Below are 21,102 nucleotides of genomic sequence, written 5' to 3'. Positions count from 1 at the left end.
AATGCAGGAACTTCAAACAGGCACTAGGAAACAGTCTGAGAAACCAGAGTAAAAGTTTCTCCTGCAAACCGTTCCCATTGAGCTAGATGAACGAACGTCTCTCCACATGCTCAGTTCCGAGAGAGAATTGGGTGTGACAGCCGTCCTTCACCTAGCTTGTTGGGAACACAGAGTTTCTTTTCAGTTGCCAACTCCACTCCATACATATATATGGGGAGGCACATGCTCCAACTCGGTTTTACAGTGAAAACTGCAGGAACTTCAAACCGGCACTAGGAAACAGACTGAGAATACAGAGTAAAAGTTTCCCTGCAACCCGTTCCCTATGTGCTAGATGAACGAACGTCTCTCCACATGGTCAGTTGGGAGAGATAATTGTGTGTGAAAGCCTTCCTTCACCTAGCTTGTTGGGAACACAAAGTTTCTTTTCAGTTGCCAACTACACTCCATACATATATATGGGGAGGCACAAACTCCAACTAGGTTTTACAGTGAAAACTGCAGGAACTTCAAACAGGCACTAGGAAACAGACTGAGAAACCAGAGTAAAAGTTTCACCTGCAACCCGTTCCCTTTGTGCTAGATGAACAAACGTATCTCCACATGCTCAGTTCTGAGAGATAAGTGCGTGTGAAAGCCGTCCTTCACCTAGATTGTTGGGAACACAAAGTTTCTTTCAAGTTGCCAAATTCACTCCATACATATATATGGGGAGGCACAAGCTCCAACTCGGTTTTACAGTGAAAACTGCAGGAACTTCAAACCGGCACTAGGAAACAGACTGAGAAACCAGAGTAAAAGTTTCCCTGCAACCCGTTCCCTATGTGCTACATGAACGAACGTCTCTCCACATGGTCAGTTCGGAGAGATAATTGTGTGTGAAAGACGTCCTTCAGGTAGCTTGTTGGGAAAACAAAGTTTCTTTTCAGTTGCATCTACACTCCATACATATATATGGGGAGGCACAAACTCCAACTAGGTTTTACACTGAAAACTGCAGGAACTTCAAACAGGCACTAGGAAACTGACTGAGAAACCAGAGAAAAATTTCTCCTGCAACCCGTTCCTTTTGTGCTAGATGAACGAACGTCTCTCCACATGCTCAGTTTTGAGAGATAAGTGTGTGTGAAAGCCGTCCTTCACCTAGCTTGTTGGGAACACAATGTTTCTTTACAGTTGCCAAATACACTCCATACATATATATGGGGAGGCACAAGCTCCAACTCGGTTTTACAGTGAAAACTGCAGAAACTTCAAACCGGCACTAGGAAACAGACTGAGAAACCAGAGTGAAAGTTTCTCCTGCAACTCGTTCCCTATGTGCTAGATGAACGAACGTCTTTCCACATGGTCAGTTCGGAGAGATAATTGGGTGTGAAAGCCGTCCTTCACTTGGCTTGTTGGTAACACAAAGTTTCTTTTCAGTTGCCAACTACACTCCATACATATATATGGGGAGGCACAAGCTCCAACTCGGTTTTACAGTGAAAACTGCAGGAACTTCTAACCGGCACTAGGAAACAGAGTGAGAAACCAGAGTAAAAGTTTCTCCTGCAACTCGTTCCCTATGTGCTAGATGAAAGAACGTCTTTCCACATGGTCAGTTCGGAGAGATAATTGTGTGTGAAAGCAGTCCTTCAACTAGCTTGAAGGAAACACAAAGTTTCTTTTCAGTTGCCAACTACAAACCATACATATATATGGGGAGGCACAAGCTCCAACTCGGTTTACAGTGAAAACTGCAGGAATTTCAAACAGACACTAGGAAACAGACTGAGAAACCAGAGAAAAACTTCTCCTGCAACCAGTTCCTTTTGGGCTAGATGAACGAACGTCTCTCCACATGCTCAGTTCTGAGAGATAAGTGTGTGTGAAAGCCGTCCTTCACCTAGCTTGTTGGGAACACAAAGTTTCTTTTCAGTTGCCAACTCCACTCCATACATATATATGGGGAGGCACAAGCTCCAACTCGATTTTACAGTGAAAAATGCAGGAATTTCAAAACGGCACTAGGAAACAGACTGAGAAACCAGAGTAAAAGTTTCTCCTGCAACCCGTTCCCTTTCTCCTAGATGAACGAACGTCTCTCCACATGCTCAGTTCGGAGAGAGAAGTGTGTGTGAAAGCCGTCCTTCACCTAGCTTGTTGGGAACACAAAGTTTCTTTTCAGTTGCCAAATAAACTCCATAAATATATATGGGGAGGCACAAGCTCCAACTAGGTTTTACAGTGAAAACTGCCGGAACTTCAAACCGGCACTAGGAAACAGACTGAGAAACCAGAGTAAAAGTTTCTCCTGCAACCCGTTCCCTTTGTGCTAGATGAACGAACGTCTCTCCACATGCTCAGTTCGGAGAGAGAAGTGTGTGTGAAAGCCGTCCTTCACCTAGCTTGTTGGGAACACAAAGTTTCTTTTCAGTTGCCAACTCCACTCCATACATATATATGGGGAGGCACAAGCTCCAACTCGGTTTTACAGTGAAAACTGCAGGAACTTCAAACCGGAACTTGGAAACAGACTGAGAAACCAGAGTAAAAGTTTCTCCTGCAACCCGTTCCCTTTGTGCTAGATGAACGAACGTCTCTCCACATGCTCAGTTCGGAGAGAAAAGTGTGTGTGAAAGCCGCCCTTCACCTAGCTTGTTGGGAACACAAAGTTTCTTTTCAGTTGCCAACTCCACTCCATACATATATATGGGGTGGCACAAGCTCCAACTCGGTTTTACAGTGAAAATTGCAGGAACTTCAAACCGGCACTAGGAAACAGACTGAGAAACCAGAGTAAAAGTTTCTCCTGCAACCCGTTCCCTTTGTGCTAGATGAACGAACGTCTCTCCACATGCTCAGTTCGGAGAGAGAAATGTGTGTGAAAGCCGTCCTTCACTTAGCTTGTTGGGAACATAAAGTTTCTTTTCAGTTGCCAAATACACTCCATACATATATATGGGGAGGCACAAGCTCCAATTCGGTTTTACAGTGAAAACTGCAGGAACTTCAAACCGGCACTAGGAAACAGAGTGAGAAACCAGAGTAAAAGTTTCTCCTGCAACTCGTTCCCTATGTGCTAGATGAACGAACGTCTTTCCACATGCTCAGTTCGGAGAGAGATGTGTGTGTGAAAGCAGTCCTTCAACTAGCTTGAAGGAAACACAAAGTTTCTTTTCAGTTGCCAACTACAAACCATACATATATATGGGGAGGCACAAGCTCCAACTCGGTTTACAGTGAAAACTGCAGGAATTTCAAACAGACTCTAGGAAACAGACTGAGAAACCAGAGAAAAATTTCTCCTGCAACCGGTTCCTTTTGTGCTAGATGAACGAACGTCTCTCCTCATGCTCAGTTCTGAGAGATAAGTGTGTGTGAAAGCCGTCCTTCACCTAGCTTGTTGGGAACACAAAGTTTCTTTTCAGTTGCCAACTCCACTCCATACATATATATGGGGAGGCACAAGCTCCAACTCGATTTTACAGTGAAAACTGCAGGAACTTCAAACCGGCACTAAGAAACAGACTGAGAAACCAGAGTAAAAGTTTCTCCTGCAACCCGTTCCCTTTGTGCTAGATGAACGAACGTCTCTCCACATGCTCAGTTCGGAGAGAGAAGTGTGTGTGAAAGCCGTCCTTCACCTAGCTTGTTGGGAACACAAAGTTTCTTTTCAGTTGCCAACTCCACTCCATACATATATATGGGGAGGCACAAGCTCCAACTCGGTTTTACAGTGAAAACTGCAGGAACTTCAAACCGGCACTAGGAAACAGACCGAGAAACCAGAGTAAAAGTTTCTCCTGCAACCCGTTCCCTTTGTGCTAGATGAACGAACGTCTCTCCACATGCTCAGTTCGGAGAGAGAAGTGTGTGTGAAAGCCGCCCTTCACCTAGCTTGTTGGGAACACAAAGTTTCTTTTCAGTTGCCAACTCCACTCCATACATATATATGGGGAGGCACAAGCTCCAACTCGGTTTTACAGTGAAAATTGCAGGAACTTCAAACCGGCACTAGGAAACAGACTGAGAAACCAGAGTAAAAGTTTCTCCTGCAACCCGTTCCCTTTGTGCTAGATGAACGAACGTCTCTCCACATGCTCAGTTCGGAGAGAGAAGTGTGTGTGAAAGCCGCCCTTCACCTAGCTTGTTGGGAACACAAAGTTTCTTTTCAGTTGCCAACTCCACTCCATACATATATATGGGGAGGCACAAGCTCCAACTCGGTTTTACAGTGAAAACTGCAGGAACTTCAAACCGGCACTAGGAAACAGACCGAGAAACCAGAGTAAAAGTTTCTCCTGCAACCCGTTCCCTTTGTGCTAGATGAACGAACGTCTCTCCACATGCTCAGTTCGGAGAGAGAAGTGTGTGTGAAAGCCGCCCTTCACCTAGCTTGTTGGGAACACAAAGTTTCTTTTCAGTTGCCAACTCCACTCCATACATATATATGGGGAGGCACAAGCTCCAACTCGGTTTTACAGTGAAAATTGCAGGAACTTCAAACCGGCACTAGGAAACAGACTGAGAAACCAGAGTAAAAGTTTCTCCTGCAACCCGTTCCCTTTGTGCTAGATGAACGAACGTCTCTCCACATGCTCAGTTCGGAGAGAGAAATGTGTGTGAAAGCCGTCCTTCACCTAGCTTGTTGGGAATACAAAGTTTCTTTTCAGTTGCCAAATAAACTCCATACATATATATGGGGAGGCACAAGCTCCAACTCGGTTTTACAGTGAAAACTGCCGGAACTTCAAACCGGCACTAGGAAACAGACTGAGAAACCAGAGTAAAAGTTTCTCCTGCAACCCGTTCCCTTTGTGCTAGATGAACGAACGTCTCTCCACATGCTCAGTTCGGAGAGAGAAGTGTGTGTGAAAGCCGTCCTTCACCTAGCTTGTTGGGAACACAAAGTTTCTTTTCAGTTGCCAACTCCACTCCATACATATATATGGGGAGGCACAAGCTCCAACTCGGTTTTACAGTGAAAACTGCAGGAACTTCAAACCGGCACTAGGAAACAGACTGAGAAACCAGAGTAAAAGTTTCTCCTGCAAACCGTTCCTTTTGTGCTAGATGAACGAACGTCTCTCCACATGCTCAGTTCGGAGGGAGAAGTGTGTGTGAAAGCCGTCCTTCACCTAGCTTGATGGGAACACAAAGTTTCTTTTCAGTTGCCAACTCCACTCCATACATATATATGGGGAGGCACAAGCTCCAACTCGGTTTTACAGTGAAAACTGCAGGAACTTCAAACCGGAACTTGGAAACAGACTGAGAAACCAGAGTAAAAGTTTCTCCTGCAACCCGTTCCCTTTGTGCTAGATGAACGAACGTCTCTCCACATGCTCAGTTCGGAGAGAGAAGTGTGTGTGCAAGCCGCCCTTCACCTAGCTTGTTGGGAACACAAAGTTTCTTTTCAGTTGCCAACTCCACTCCATACATATATATGGGGAGGCACAAGCTCCAACTCGGTTTTACAGTGAAAACTGCAGGAACTTCAAGCCGGAACTTGGAAACAGACAGAGAAACCAGAGTAAAAGTTTCTCCTGCAACCCGTTCCCTTTGTGCTAGATGAACGAAAGTCTCTCCACATGCTCAGTTCGGAGAGAGAAGTGTGTGTGCAAGCCGCCCTTCACCTAGCTTGTTGGGAACACAAAGTTTCTTTTCAGTTGCCAACTCCACTCCATACATATATATGGGGAGGCACAAGCTCCAACTCGGTTTTACAGTGAAAATTGCAGGAACTTCAAACCGGCACTAGGAAACAGACTGAGAAACCAGAGTAAAAGTTTCTCCTGCAACCCGTTCCCTTTGTGCTAGATGAACGAACGTCTCTCAACATGCTCAGTTCGGAGAGAGAAATGTGTGTGAAAGCCGTCCTTCACCTAGCTTGTTGGGAACACAAAGTTTCTTTTCAGTTGCCAAATACACTCCATACATATATATGGGGAGGCAGAAGCTCCAACTCGGTTTTACAGTGAAAACTGCAGGAACTTCAAACCGGCACTAGGAAACAGACTGAGAAACCAGAGTAAAAGTTTCCCTGCAACCCGTTCCCTATGTGCTAGATGAACGAACGTCTCTCCACATGCTCAGTTCGGAGAGAGAAGTGTGTGTGAAAGCCGTCCTTCAGCTAGCTTCTTGGGAACACAAAGTTTCTTTTCAGTTGCCAACTCCACTCCATACATATATATGGGGAGGCACAAGCTCCAACTCGGTTTTACAGTGAAAACTGCAGGAACTTCAAACCGGCACTAGGAAACAGACTGAGAAACCAGAGTAAAAGTTTCTCCTGCAACCCGTTCCCTTTGTGCTAGATGAACGAACGTCTCTCCACATGCTCAGTTCGGAGAGAGAAGTGTGTGTGAAAGCCGTCCTTCACCTAGCTTGTTGGGAACACAAAGTTTCTTTTCAGTTGCCAACTCCACTCCATACATATATATGGGGAGGCACAAGCTCCAACTCGGTTTTACAGTGAAAACTGCAGGAACTTCAAACCGGCACTAGGAAACAGACTGAGAAACCAGAGTAAAAGTTTCTCCTGCAACCCGTTCCCTTTGTGCTAGATGAACGAACGTCTCTCCACATGCTCAGTTCGGAGAGAGAAATGTGTGTGAAAGCCGTCCTTCACCTAGCTTGTTGGGAACACAAAGTTTCTTTTCAGTTGCCAACTCCACTCCATACATATATATGGGGAGGCACAAGCTCCAATTCGGTTTTACAGTGAAAACTGCAGGAATTTCAAACCGTCACTAGGAAATAGACTGAGAAACCAGAGTAAAAGTTTCCCTGCAACCCGTTCCCTATGTGCTACATGAACGAACGTCTCTCCACATGCTCAGTTCGGAGAGAGAAGTGTGTGTGAAAGCCGTCCTTCACCTAGCTTGTTGGGAACACAAAGTTTCTTTTCAGTTGCCAACTCCACTCCATACATATATATGGGGAGGCACAAGCTCCAACTCGGTTTTACAGGGAAAACTGCAGGAACTTCAAACCGGCACTAGGAAACAGACTGAGAAACCAGAGTAAAAGTTTCTCCTGCAACCCGTTCCCTTTGTGCTAGATGAACGAACGTCTCTCCACATGCTCAGTTCGGAGAGAGAAGTGTGTGTGAAAGCCGTCCTTCACCTAGCTTGTTGGGAACACAAAGTTTCTTTTCAGTTGCCAACTCCACTCCATACATATATATGGGGAGGCACAAGCTCCAACTCGGTTTTACAGTGAAAACTGCAGGAACTTCAAACCGGCACTAGGAAACAGACTGAGAAACCAGAGTAAAAGTTTCTCCTGCAACCCGTTCCCTTTGTGCTAGATGAACGAACGTCTCTCCACATGCTCAGTTCGGAGAGAGAAGTGTGTGTGCAAGCCGCCCTTCACCTAGCTTGTTGGGAACACAAAGTTTCTTTTCAGTTGCCAACTCCACTCCATACATATATATGGGGAGGCACAAGCTCCAACTCGGTTTTACAGTGAAAACTGCAGGAACTTCAAGCCGGAACTTGGAAACAGACTGAGAAACCAGAGTAAAAGTTTCTCCTGCAACCCGTTCCCTTTGTGCTAGATGAACGAAAGTCTCTCCACATGCTCAGTTCGGAGAGAGAAGTGTGTGTGAAAGCCGTCCTTCACCTAGCTTGTTGGGAACACAAAGTTTCTTTTCAGTTGCCAACTCCACTCCATACATATATATGGGGAGGCACAAGCTCCAACTCGGTTTTACAGTGAAAATTGCAGGAACTTCAAACCGGCACTAGGAAACAGACTGAGAAACCAGAGTAAAAGTTTCTCCTGCAACCCGTTCCCTTTGTGCTAGATGAACGAACGTCTCTCAACATGCTCAGTTCGGAGAGAGAAATGTGTGTGAAAGCCGTCCTTCACCTAGCTTGTTGGGAACACAAAGTTTCTTTTCAGTTGCCAAATACACTCCATACATATATATGGGGAGGCAGAAGCTCCAACTCGGTTTTACAGTGAAAACTGCAGGAATTTCAAACCGGCACTAGGAAACAGACTGAGAAACCAGAGTAAAAGTTTCCCTGCAACCCGTTCCCTATGTGCTAGATGAACGAACGTCTCTCCACATGCTCAGTTCGGAGAGAGAAGTGTGTGTGAAAGCCGTCCTTCAGCTAGCTTGTTGGGAACACAAAGTTTCTTTTCAGTTGCCAACTCCACTCCATACATATATATGGGGAGGCACAAGCTCCAACTCGGTTTTACAGTGAAAACTGCAGGAACTTCAAACCGGCACTAGGAAACAGACTGAGAAACCAGAGTAAAAGTTTCTCCTGCAACCCGTTCCCTTTGTGCTAGATGAACGAACGTCTCTCCACATGCTCAGTTCTGAGAGGTAAGTGTGTGTGAAAGCCGCCCTTCACCTAGCTTGTTGGGAACACAAAGTTTCTTTTCAGTTGCCAACTCCACTCCATACATATATATGGGGAGGCACAAGCTCCAACTCGGTTTTACAGTGAAAACTGCAGGAACTTCAAACCGGCACTAGGAAACAGACTGAGAAACCAGAGTAAAAGTTTCTCCTGCAACCCGTTCCCTTTGTGCTAGATGAACGAACGTCTCTCCACATGCTCAGTTCGGAGAGAGAAATGTGTGTGAAAGCCGTCCTTCACCTAGCTTGTTGGGAACATAAAGTTTCTTTTCAGTTGCCAACTCCACTCCATACATATATATGGGGAGGCAGAAGCTCCAATTCGGTTTTACAGTGAAAACTGCAGGAATTTCAAACCGTCACTAGGAAATAGACTGAGAAACCAGAGTAAAAGTTTCCCTGCAACCCGTTCCCTATGTGCTACATGAACGAACGTCTCTCCACATGCTCAGTTCGGAGAGAGAAGTGTGTGTGAAAGCCGTCCTTCAACTAGCTTGTTGGGAACACAAAGTTTCTTTTCAGTTGCCAACTCCACTCCATACATATATATGGGGAGGCACAAGCTCCAACTCGGTTTTACAGGGAAAACTGCAGGAACTTCAAACCGGCACTAGGAAACAGACCGAGAAACCAGAGTAAAAGTTTCTCCTGCAACCCGTTCCCTTTGTGCTAGATGAACGAACGTCTCTCCACATGCTCAGTTCGGAGAGAGAAGTGTGTGTGAAAGCCGTCCTTCACATAGCTTGTTGGGAACACAAAGTTTCTTTTCAGTTGCCAACTCCACTCCATACATATATATGGGGAGGCACAAGCTCCAACTCGGTTTTACAGTGAAAACTGCAGGAACTTCAAACCGGCACTAGGAAACAGACTGAGAAACCAGAGTAAAAGTTTCTCCTGCAACCCGTTCCCTTTGTGCTAGATGAACGAACGTCTCTCCACATGCTCAGTTCGGAGAGAGAAATGTGTGTGAAAGCCGTCCTTCACCTAGCTTGTTGGGAACATAAAGTTTCTTTTCAGTTGCCAACTCCACTCCATACATATATATGGGGAGGCAGAAGCTCCAATTCGGTTTTACAGTGAAAACTGCAGGAATTTCAAACCGTCACTAGGAAATAGACTGAGAAACCAGAGTAAAAGTTTCCCTGCAACCCGTTCCCTATGTGCTACATGAACGAACGTCTCTCCACATGCTCAGTTCGGAGAGAGAAGTGTGTGTGAAAGCCGTCCTTCAACTAGCTTGTTGGGAACACAAAGTTTCTTTTCAGTTGCCAACTCCACTCCATACATATATATGGGGAGGCACAAGCTCCAACTCGGTTTTACAGGGAAAACTGCAGGAACTTCAAACCGGCACTAGGAAACAGACCGAGAAACCAGAGTAAAAGTTTCTCCTGCAACCCGTTCCCTTTGTGCTAGATGAACGAACGTCTCTCCACATGCTCAGTTCGGAGAGAGAAGTGTGTGTGAAAGCCGTCCTTCACATAGCTTGTTGGGAACACAAAGTTTCTTTTCAGTTGCCAACTCCACTCCATACATATATATGGGGAGGCACAAGCTCCAACTCGGTTTTACAGTGAAAACTGCAGGAACTTCAAACCGGCACTAGGAAACAGACTGAGAAACCAGAGTAAAAGTTTCTCCTGCAACCCGTTCCCTTTGTGCTAGATGAACGAACGTCTCTCCACATGCTCAGTTCGGAGAGAGAAGTGCGTGTGAAAGCCGTCCTTCACCTAGCTTGTTGGGAACACAAAGTTTCTTTTCAGTTGCCAACTCCACTCCATACATATATATGGGGAGGCACAAGCTCCAACTCGGTTTTACAGTGAAAACTGCAGGAACTTCAAACCGGCACTAGGAAACAGACTGAGAAACCAGAGTAAAAGTTTCTCCTGCAACCCGTTCCCTTTGTGCTAGATGAACGAACGTCTCTCCACATGCTCTGTTCTGAGAGATAAGTGTGTGTGAAAGCCGCCCTTCACCTAGCTTGTTGGGAACACAAAGTTTCTTTTCAGTTGCCAACTCCACTCCATACATATATATGGGGAGGCACAAGCTCCAACTCGGTTTACAGTGAAAACTGCAGGAATTTCAAACAGACACTAGGAAACAGACTGAGAAACCAGAGAAAAATTTCTCCTGCAACCCGTTCCTTTTGTGCTAGATGAACGAACGTCTCTCCTCATGCTCAGTTCTGAGAGATAAGTGTGTGTGAAAGCCGTCCTTCACCTAGCTTGTTGGGAACACAAAGTTTCTTTTCAGTTGCCAACTCCACTCCATACATATATATGGGGAGGCACAAGCTCCAACTCGATTTTACAGTGAAAACTGCAGGAACTTCAAACCGGCACTAAGAAACAGACTGAGAAACCAGAGTAAAAGTTTCTCCTGCAACCCGTTCCCTTTGTGCTAGATGAACGAACGTCTCTCCACATGCTCAGTTCGGAGAGAGAAGTGTGTGTGAAAGCCGTCCTTCACCTAGCTTGTTGGGAACACAAAGTTTCTTTTCAGTTGCCAAATAAACTCCATACATATATATGGGGAGGCACAAGCTCCAACTCGGTTTTACAGTGAAAACTGCCGGAACTTCAAACCGGCACTAGGAAACAGACTGAGAAACCAGAGTAAAAGTTTCTCCTGCAACCCGTTCCCTTTGTGCTAGATGAACGAAAGTCTCTCCACATGCTCAGTTCGGAGAGAGAAATGTGTGTGAAAGCCGTCCTTCACCTAGCTTGTTGGGAACACAAAGTTTCTTTTCAGTTGCCAAATAAACTCCATACATATATATGGGGAGGCACAAGCTCCAACTCGGTTTTACAGTGAAAACTGCCGGAACTTCAAACCGGCACTAGGAAACAGACTGAGAAACCAGAGTAAAAGTTTCTCCTGCAACCCGTTCCCTTTGTGCTAGATGAACGAACGTCTCTCCACATGCTCAGTTCGGAGAGAGAAGTGTGTGTGAAAGCCGCCCTTCACCTAGCTTGTTGGGAACACAAAGTTTCTTTTCAGTTGCCAACTCCACTCCATACATATATATGGGGAGGCACAAGCTCCAACTCGGTTTTACAGTGAAAACTGCAGGAACTTCAAACCGGCACTAGGAAACAGACTGAGAAACCAGAGTAAAAGTCTCTCCTGCAACCCGTTCCTTTTGTGCTAGATGAACGAACGTCTCTCCACATGCTCAGTTCGGAGAGAGAAGTGTGTGTGAAAGCCGCCCTTCACCTAGCTTGTTGGGAACACAAAGTTTCTTTTCAGTTGCCAACTCCACTCCATACATATATATGGGGAGGCACAAGTTCCAACTCGGTTTTACAGTGAAAACTGCAGGAACTTCAAACCGGAACTTGGAAACAGACTGAGAAACCAGAGTAAAAGTTTCTCCTGCAACCCGTTCCCTTTGTGCTAGATGAACGAACGTCTCTCCACATGCTCAGTTCGGAGAGAGAAGTGTGTGTGCAAGCCGCCCTTCACCTAGCTTGTTGGGAACACAAAGTTTCTTTTCAGTTGCCAACTCCACTCCATACATATATAAGGGGAGGCACAAGCTCCAACTCGGTTTTACAGTGAAAACTGCAGGAACTTCAAGCCGGAACTTGGAAACAGACTGAGAAACCAGAGTAAAAGTTTCTCCTGCAACCCGTTCCCTTTGTGCTAGATGAACGAACGTCTCTCCACATGCTCAGTTCGGAGAGAGAAGTGTGTGTGAAAGCCGCCCTTCACCTAGCTTGTTGGGAACACAAAGTCTCTTTTCAGTTGCCAACTCCACTCCATACATATATATGGGGAGGCACAAGCTCCAACTCGGTTTTACAGTGAAAATTGCAGGAACTTCAAACCGGCACTAGGAAACAGACTGAGAAACCAGAGTAAAAGTTTCTCCTGCAACCCGTTCCCTTTGTGCTAGATGAACGAACGTCTCTCCACATGCTCAGTTCGGAGAGAGAAATGTGTGTGAAAGCCGTCCTTCAGCTAGCTTGTTGGGAACACAAAGTTTCTTTTCAGTTGCCAACTCCACTCCATACATATATATGGGGAGGCACAAGCTCCAACTCGGTTTTACAGTGAAAACTGCAGGAACTTCAAACCGGAACTTGGAAACAGACTGAGAAACCAGAGTAAAAGTTTCTCCTGCAACCCGTTCCCTTTGTGCTAGATGAACGAACGTCTCTACATATGCTCAGTTCTGAGAGGTAAGTGTGTGTGAAAGCCGCCCTTCACCTCGCTTGTTGGGAACACAAAGTTTCTTTTCAGTTGCCAACTCCACTCCATACATATATATGGGGAGGCACAAGCTCCAACTCGGTTTTACAGTGAAAACTGCAGGAACTTCAAACCAGCACTAGGAAACAGACTGAGAAACCAGAGTAAAAGTTTCTCCTGCAACCCGTTCCCTTTGTGCTAGATGAACGAACGTCTCTCCACATGCTCAGTTCGGAGAGAGAAATGTGTGTGAAAGCCGTCCTTCACCTAGCTTGTTGGGAACATAAAGTTTCTTTTCAGTTGCCAACTCCACTCCATACATATATATGGGGAGGCAGAAGCTCCAATTCGGTTTTACAGTGAAAACTGCAGGAATTTCAAACCGTCACTAGGAAATAGACTGAGAAACCAGAGTAAAAGTTTCCCTGCAACCCGTTCCCTATGTGCTACATGAACGAACGTCTCTCCACATGCTCAGTTCGGAGAGAGAAGTGTGTGTGAAAGCCGTCCTTCACCTAGCTTGTTGGGAACACAAAGTTTCTTTTCAGTTGCCAACTCCACTCCATACATATATATGGGGAGGCACAAGCTCCAACTCGGTTTTACAGGGAAAACTGCAGGAACTTCAAACCGGCACTAGGAAACAGACTGAGAAACCAGAGTAAAAGTTTCTCCTGCAACCCGTTCCCTTTGTGGTAGATGAACGAACGTCTCTCCACATGCTCAGTTCGGAGAGAGAAGTGTGTGTGAAAGCCGTCCTTCACCTAGCTTGTTGGGAACACAAAGTTTCTTTTCAGTTGCCAACTCCACTCCATACATATATATGGGGAGGCACAAGCTCCAACTCGGTTTTACAGTGAAAACTGCAGGAACTTCAAACCGGCACTAGGAAACAGACTGAGAAACCAGAGTAAAAGTTTCTCCTGCAACCCGTTCCCTTTGTGCTAGATGAACGAACGTCTCTCCACATGCTCAGTTCGGAGAGAGAAGTGTGTGTGAAAGCCGTCCTTCACCTAGCTTGTTGGGAACACAAAGTTTCTTTTCAGTTGCCAACTCCACTCCATACATATATATGGGGAGGCACAAGCTCCAACTCGGTTTTACAGTGAAAACTGCAGGAACTTCAAACCGGCACTAGGAAACAGACTGAGAAACCAGAGTAAAAGTTTCTCCTGCAACCCGTTCCCTTTGTGCTAGATGAACGAACGTCTCTCCACATGCTCAGTTCGGAGAGAGAAGTGTGTGTGAAAGCCGTCCTTCACCTAGTTTGTTGGGAACACAAAGTTTCTTTTCAGTTGCCAACTCCACTCCATACATATATATGGGGAGGCACAAGCTCCAACTCGGTTTTACAGTGAAAACTGCAGGAACTTCAAACCGGCAATAGGAAACAGACTGAGAAACCAGAGTAAAAGTTTCTCCTGCAACCCGTTCCCTTTGTGCTAGATGAACGAACGTCTCTCCACATGCTCAGTTCGGAGAGAGAAGTGTGTGTGAAAGCCGTCCTTCAGCTAGCTTGTTGGGAACACAAAGTTTCTTTTCAGTTGCCAACTCCACTCCATACATATATATGGGGAGGCAGAAGCTCCAACTCGGTTTTACAGTGAAAACTGCAGGAACTTCAAACCGGCACTAGGAAACAGACTGAGAAACCAGAGTAAAAGTTTCTCCTGCAACCCGTTCCCTTTGTGCTAGATGAACGAACGTCTCTCCACATGCTCAGTTCGGAGAGAGAAGTGTGTGTGAAAGCCGTCCTTCACCTAGCTTGTGGGGAACACAAAGTTTCTTTTCAGTTGCCAACTCCACTCCATACATATATATGGGGAGGCACAAGCTCCAACTCGGTTTTACAGTGAAAACTGCAGGAACTTCAAACCGGCACTAGGAAACAGACTGAGAAACCAGAGTAAAAGTTTCTCCTGCAACCCGTTCCCTTTGTGCTAGATGAACGAACGTCTCTCCACATGCTCAGTTCAGAGAGAGAAGTGCGTGTGTAAGCCGTCCTTCACCTAGCTTGTTGGGAACACAAAGTTTCTTTTCAGTTGCCAACTCCATTCCATACATATATATGGGTAGGCACAAACTCCAACTCGGTTTTACAGTGAAAAATGCAGGAACTTCAAACCGGCACTAGGAAACAGACTGAGAAACCAGAGTAAAAGATTCCCCTGCAACCCGTTCCCTTTGTGCTAGATGAACGAACGTCTCTCCACATGCTCAGTTCTGAGAGAGAAGTGTGTGTGAAAGCCGCCCTTCACCTAGCTTGTTGGGAACACAAAGTTTCTTTTCAGTTGCCAACTCCACTCCATACATATATATGGGGAGGCACAAGCTCCAACTCGGTTTTACAGTGAAAACTGCAGGAACTTCAAACCGGCACTAGGAAACAGACTGAGAAACCAGAGTAAAAGTTTCTCCTGCAACCCGTTCCCTTTGTGCTAGATGAACGAACGTCTCTCCACATGCTCAGTTCGGAGAGAGAAGTGTGTGTGAAAGCCGCCCTTCACCTAGCTTGTTGGGAACACAAAGTTTCTTTTCAGTTGCCAACTCCACTCCATACATATATATGGGGAGGCACAAGCTCCAACTCGGTTTTACAGTGAAAACTGCAGGAACTTCAAACCGGCACTAGGAAACAGACTGAGAAACCAGAGTAAAAGTTTCTCCTGCAACCCGTTCCCTTTGTGCTAGATGAACGAACGTCTCTCCACATGCTCAGTTCGGAGAGAGAAGTGTGTGTGAAAGCCGCCCTTCACCTAGCTTGTTGGGAACACAAAGTTTCTTTTCAGTTGCCAACTCCACTCCATACATATATATGGGGAGGCACAAGCTCCAACTCGGTTTTACAGTGAAAACTGCAGGAACTTCAAACCGGCACTAGGAAACAGACTGAGAAACCAGAGTAAAAGTTTCTCCTGCAACCCGTTCCCTTTGTGCTAGATGAACGAACGTCTCTCCACATGCTCAGTTCGGAGAGAGAAGTGTGTGTGAAAGCCGTCCTTCACCTAGCTTGTTGGGAACACAAAGTTTCTTTTCAGTTGCCAACTCCACTCCATACATATATATGGGGAGGCACAAGCTCCAACTCGGTTTTACAGTGAAAACTGCAGGAACTTCAAACCGGCACTAGGAAACAGACTGAGAAACCAGAGTAAAAGTTTCTCCTGCAACCCGTTCCCTTTGTGCTAGATGAACGAACGTCTCTCCACATGCTCAGTTCGGAGAGAGAAGTGTGTGTGAAAGCCGCCCTTCACCTAGCTTGTTGGGAACACAAAGTTTCTTTTCAGTTGCCAACTCCACTCCATACATATATATGGGGAGGCACAAGCTCCAACTCGGTTTTACAGTGAAAACTGCAGGAACTTCAAACCGGCACTAGGAAACAGACTGAGAAACCAGAGTAAAAGTTTCTCCTGCAACCCGTTCCCTTTGTGCTAGATGAACGAACGTCTCTCCACATGCTCAGTTCGGAGAGAGAAGTGTGTGTGAAAGCCGTCCTTCACCTAGCTTGTTGGGAACACAAAGTTTCTTTTCAGTTGCCAACTCCACTCCATACATATATATGGGGAGGCACAAGCTCCAACTCGGTTTTACAGTGAAAACTGCAGGAACTTCAAACCGGCACTAGGAAACAGACTGAGAAACCAGAGTAAAAGTTTCTCCTGCAACCCGTTCCCTTTGTGCTAGATGAACGAACGTCTCTCCACAGGCTCAGTTCGGAGAGAGAAGTGTGTGTGAAAGCCGCCCTTCACCTCGCTTGTTGGGAACACAAAGTTTCTTTTCAGTTGCCAACTCCACTCCATACATATATATGGGGAGGCACAAGCTCCAACTCGGTTTTACAGTGAAAACTGCAGGAACTTCAAACCGGCACTAGGAAACAGACCGAGAAACCAGAGTAAAAGTTTCTCCTGCAACCCGTTCCCTTTGTGCTAGATGAACGAACGTCTCTCCACATGCTCAGTTCGGAGAGAGAAGTGTGTGTGAAAGCCGCCCTTCACCTAGCTTGTTGGGAACACAAAGTTTCTTTTCAGTTGCCAACTCCACTCCATACATATATATGGGGAGGCACAAGCTCCAACTCGGTTTTACAGTGAAAACTGCAGGAACTTCAAACCGGCACTAGGAAACAGACTGAGAAACCAGAGTAAAAGTTTCTCCTGCAACCCATTCCCTTTGTGCTAGATGAACGAACGTCTCTCCACATGCTCAGTTCGGAGAGAGAAGTGTGTGTGAAAGCCGTCCTTCACCTAGCTTGTGGGGAACAAAAAGTTTCTTTTCAGTTGCCAACTCCACTCCATACATATATATGGGGAGGCACAAGCTCCAACTCGGTTTTACAGTGAAAACTGCAGGAACTTCAAACCGGCACTAGGAAACAGACTGAGAAAACAGAGTAAAAGTTTCTCCTGCAACCCGTTCCCTTTGTGCTAGATGAACGAACGTCTCTCCATAGGCTCATTTCTGAGAGAGAAGTGTGTGTGAAAGCCGCCATTCACCTAGCTTGTTGGGAACACAAAGTTTCTTTTCAGTTGCCAACTCCACTCCATACATATATATGGGGAGGCACAAGCTCCAACTCGGTTTTACAGTGAAAACTGCAGGAACTTCAAACCGGCACTAGGAAACAGACTGAGAAACCAGAGTAAAAGTTTCTCCTGCAACCCGTTCCCTTTGTGCTAGATGAACGAACGTTTCTCCACATGCTCAGTTCGGAGAGAGAAATGTGTGTGAAAGCCGTCCTTCAGCTAGCTTGTTTAGAAGACAAAGTTTCTTTTCAGTTGCCAACTCCACTCCATACATATATATGGGGAGGCACAAGCTCCAACTCGGTTTTACAGTGAAAACTGCAGGAACTTCAAACCGGCACTAGGAAACAGACTGAGAAACCAGAGTAAAAGTTTCTCCTGCAACCCGTTCCCTTTGTGCTAGATGAACGAACGTCTCTCCACATGCTCAGTTCGGAGAGAGAAGTGTGTGTGAAAGCCGCCCTTCACCTAGCTTGTTGGGAACACAAAGTTTCTTTTCAGTTGCCAACTCCACTCCATACATATATATGGGGAGGCACAAGCTCCAACTCGGTTTTACAGTGAAAACTGCAGGAACTTCAAACCGGCACTAGGAAACAGACTGAGAAACCAGAGTAAAAGTTTCTCCTGCAACCCGTTCCCTTTGTGCTAGATGAACGAACGTCTCTCCACATGCTCAGTTCGGAGAGAGAAGTGTGTGTGAAAGCCGCCCTTCACCTAGCTTGTTGGGAACACAAAGTTTCTTTTCAGTTGCCAACTCCACTCCATACATATATATGGGGAGGCACAAGCTCCAACTCGGTTTTACAGTGAAAACTGCAGGAACTTCAAACCGGAACTTGGAAACAGACTGAGAAACCAGAGTAAAAGTTTCTCCTGCAACCCGTTCCTGTTGTGCTAGATGAACGAACGTCTCTCCACATGCTCAGTTCGAAGGGAGAAGTGTGTGTGAAAGCCGTCCTTCACCTAGCTTGTTGGGAACACAAAGTTTCTTTTCAGTTGCCAACTCCACTCCATACATATATATGGGGAGGCACAAGCTCCAACTCGGTTTTACAGTGAAAACTGCAGGAACTTCAAACCGGCACTAGGAAACAGACTGAGAAACCAGAGTAAAAGTTTCTCCTGCAACCCGTTCCCTATGTGCTAGATGTACGAACGTCTCTCCACATGCTCAGTTCGGAGAGAGAAGTGTGTGTGCAAGCCGCCCTTCACCTAGCTTGTTGGGAACACAAAGTTTCTTTTCAGTTGCCAACTCCACTCCATACATATATATGGGGAGGCACAAGCTCCAACTCAGTTTTACAGTGAAAACTGCAGGAACTTCAAACCGGAACTTGGAAACAGACTGAGAAACCAGAGTAAAAGTTTCTCCTGCAACCCGTTCCCTTTGTGCTAGATGAACGAACGTCTCTCCACATGCTCAGTTCGGAGAGAGAAGTGTGTGTGAAAGCCGCCCTTCACCTAGCTTGTTGGGAACACAAAGTTTCTTTTCAGTTGCCAACTCCACTCCATACATATATATGGGGAGGCACAAGCTCCAACTCGGTTTTACAGTGAAAATTGCAGGAACTTCAAACCGGCACTAGGAAACAGACTGAGAAACCAGAGTAAAAGTTTCTCCTGCAACCCGTTCCCTTTGTGCTAGATGAACGAACGTCTCTCCACATGCTCAGTTCGGAGAGAGAAATGTGTGTGAAAGCCGTCCTTCACCTAGCTTGTTGGGAACATAAAGTTTCTTTTCAGTTGCCAACTCCACTCCATACATATATATGGGGAGGCACAAGCTCCAATTCGGTTTTACAGTGAAAACTGCAGGAACTTCAAACCGGCACTAGGAAACAGACTGAGAAACCAGAGTAAAAGTTTCTCCTGCAACTCGTTCCCTATGTGCTAGATGAACGAACGTCTTTCCACATGCTCAGTTCGGAGAGAGAAGTGAGTGTGAAAGCAGTCCTTCAACTAGCTTGAAGGAAACACAAAGTTTCTTTTCAGTTGCCAACTACAAACCATACATATATATGGGGAGGCACAAGCTCCAACTCGGTTTACAGTGAAAACTGCAGGAATTTCAAACAGACACTAGGAAACAGACTGAGAAACCAGAGAAAAATTTCTCCTGCAACCCGTTCCTTTTGTGCTAGATGAACGAAAGTCTCTCCTCATGCTCAGTTCTGAGAGATAAGTGTGTGTGAAAGCCGTCCTTCACCTAGCTTGTTGGGAACACAAAGTTTCTTTTCAGTTGCCAACTCCACTCCATACATATATATGGGGAGGCACAAGCTCCAACTCGATTTTACAGTGAAAACTGCAGGAACTTCAAACCGGCACTAAGAAACAGACTGAGAAACCAGAGTAAAAGTTTCTCCTGCAACCCGTTCCCTTTGTGCTAGATGAACGAACGTCTCTCCACATGCTCAGTTCGGAGAGAGAAGTGTGTGTGAAAGCCGTCCTTCACCTAGCTTGTTGGGAACACAAAGTTTCTTTTCAGTTGCCAAATAAACTCCATACATATATATGGGGAGGCACAAGCTCCAACTCGGTTTTACAGTGAAAACTGCCGGAACTTCAAACCGGCACTAGGAAACAGACTGAGAAACCAGAGTAAAAGTTTCTCCTGCAACCCGTTCCCTTTGTGCTAGATGAACGAAAGTCTCTCCACATGCTCAGTTCGGAGAGAGAAATGTGTGTGAAAGCCGTCCTTCACATAGCTTGTTGGGAACACAAAGTTTCTTTTCAGTTGCCAAATAAACTCCATAAATATATATGGGGAGGCACAAGCTCCAACTCGGTTTTACAGTGAAAACTGCCGGAACTTCAAACCGGCACTAGGAAACAGACTGAGAAACCAGAGTAAAAGTTTCTCCTGCAACCCGTTCCCTTTGTGCTAGATGAACGAACGTCTCTCCACATGCTCAGTTCGGAGAGACAAGTGCGTGTGAAAGCCGTCCTTCACCTATCTTGTTGGGAACACAAAGTTTCTTTTCAGTTGACAACTCCACTCCATACATATATATGGGGAGGCACAAGCTCCAACTCGGTTTTACAGTGAAAACTGCAGGAACTTCAAACCGGCACTAGGAAACAGACTGAGAAACCAGAGTAAAAGTTTCTCCTGCAACCCGTTCCTTTTGTGCTAGATGAACGAACGTCTCTCCACATGCTCAGTTCGGAGGGAGAAGTGTGTGTGAAAGCCGTCCTTCACCTAGCTTGTTGGGAACACAAAGTTTCTTTTCAGTTGCCAACTCCACTCCATACATATATATGGGGAGGCACAAGCTCCAACTCGGTTTTACAGTGAAAACTGCAGGAACTTCAAACCGGCACTAGGAAACAGACTGAGAAACCAGAGTAAAAGTTTCTCCTGCAACCCGTTCCCTTTGTGCTAGATGAACGAACGTTTCTCCACATGCTCAGTTCGGAGAGAGAAATGTGTGTGAAAGCCGTCCTTCAGCTAGCTTGTTGAGAAGACAAAGTTTCTTTTCAGTTGCCAACTCCACTCCATACATATATATGGGGAGGCACAAGCTCCAACTCGGTTTTACAGTGAAAACTGCAGGAACTTCAAACCGGCACTAGGAAACAGACTGAGAAACCAGAGTAAAAGTTTCTCCTGCAACTCGTTCCCTATGTGCTAGATGAACGAACGTCTTTCCACATGCTCAGTTCGGAGAGAGAAGTGAGTGTGAAAGCAGTCCTTCAACTAGCTTGAAGGAAACACAAAGTTTCTTTTCAGTTGCCAACTACAAACCATACATATATATGGGGAGGCACAAGCTCCAACTCGGTTTACAGTGAAAACTGCAGGAATTTCAAACAGACACTAGGAAACAGACTGAGAAACCAGAGAAAAATTTCTCCTGCAACCCGTTCCTTTTGTGCTAGATGAACGAAAGTCTCTCCTCATGCTCAGTTCTGAGAGATAAGTGTGTGTGAAAGCCGTCCTTCACCTAGCTTGTTGGGAACACAAAGTTTCTTTTCAGTTGCCAACTCCACTCCATACAT

This window comes from Camelus bactrianus, chromosome 14 (genome assembly GCF_048773025.1).
Source record: "Camelus bactrianus isolate YW-2024 breed Bactrian camel chromosome 14, ASM4877302v1, whole genome shotgun sequence".
In the NCBI taxonomy this organism is placed as follows: domain Eukaryota; kingdom Metazoa; phylum Chordata; class Mammalia; order Artiodactyla; family Camelidae; genus Camelus; species Camelus bactrianus.
The sequence above is the reverse complement of the archived record's forward strand: the minus strand, read 5'-3'. Positions refer to the sequence as shown.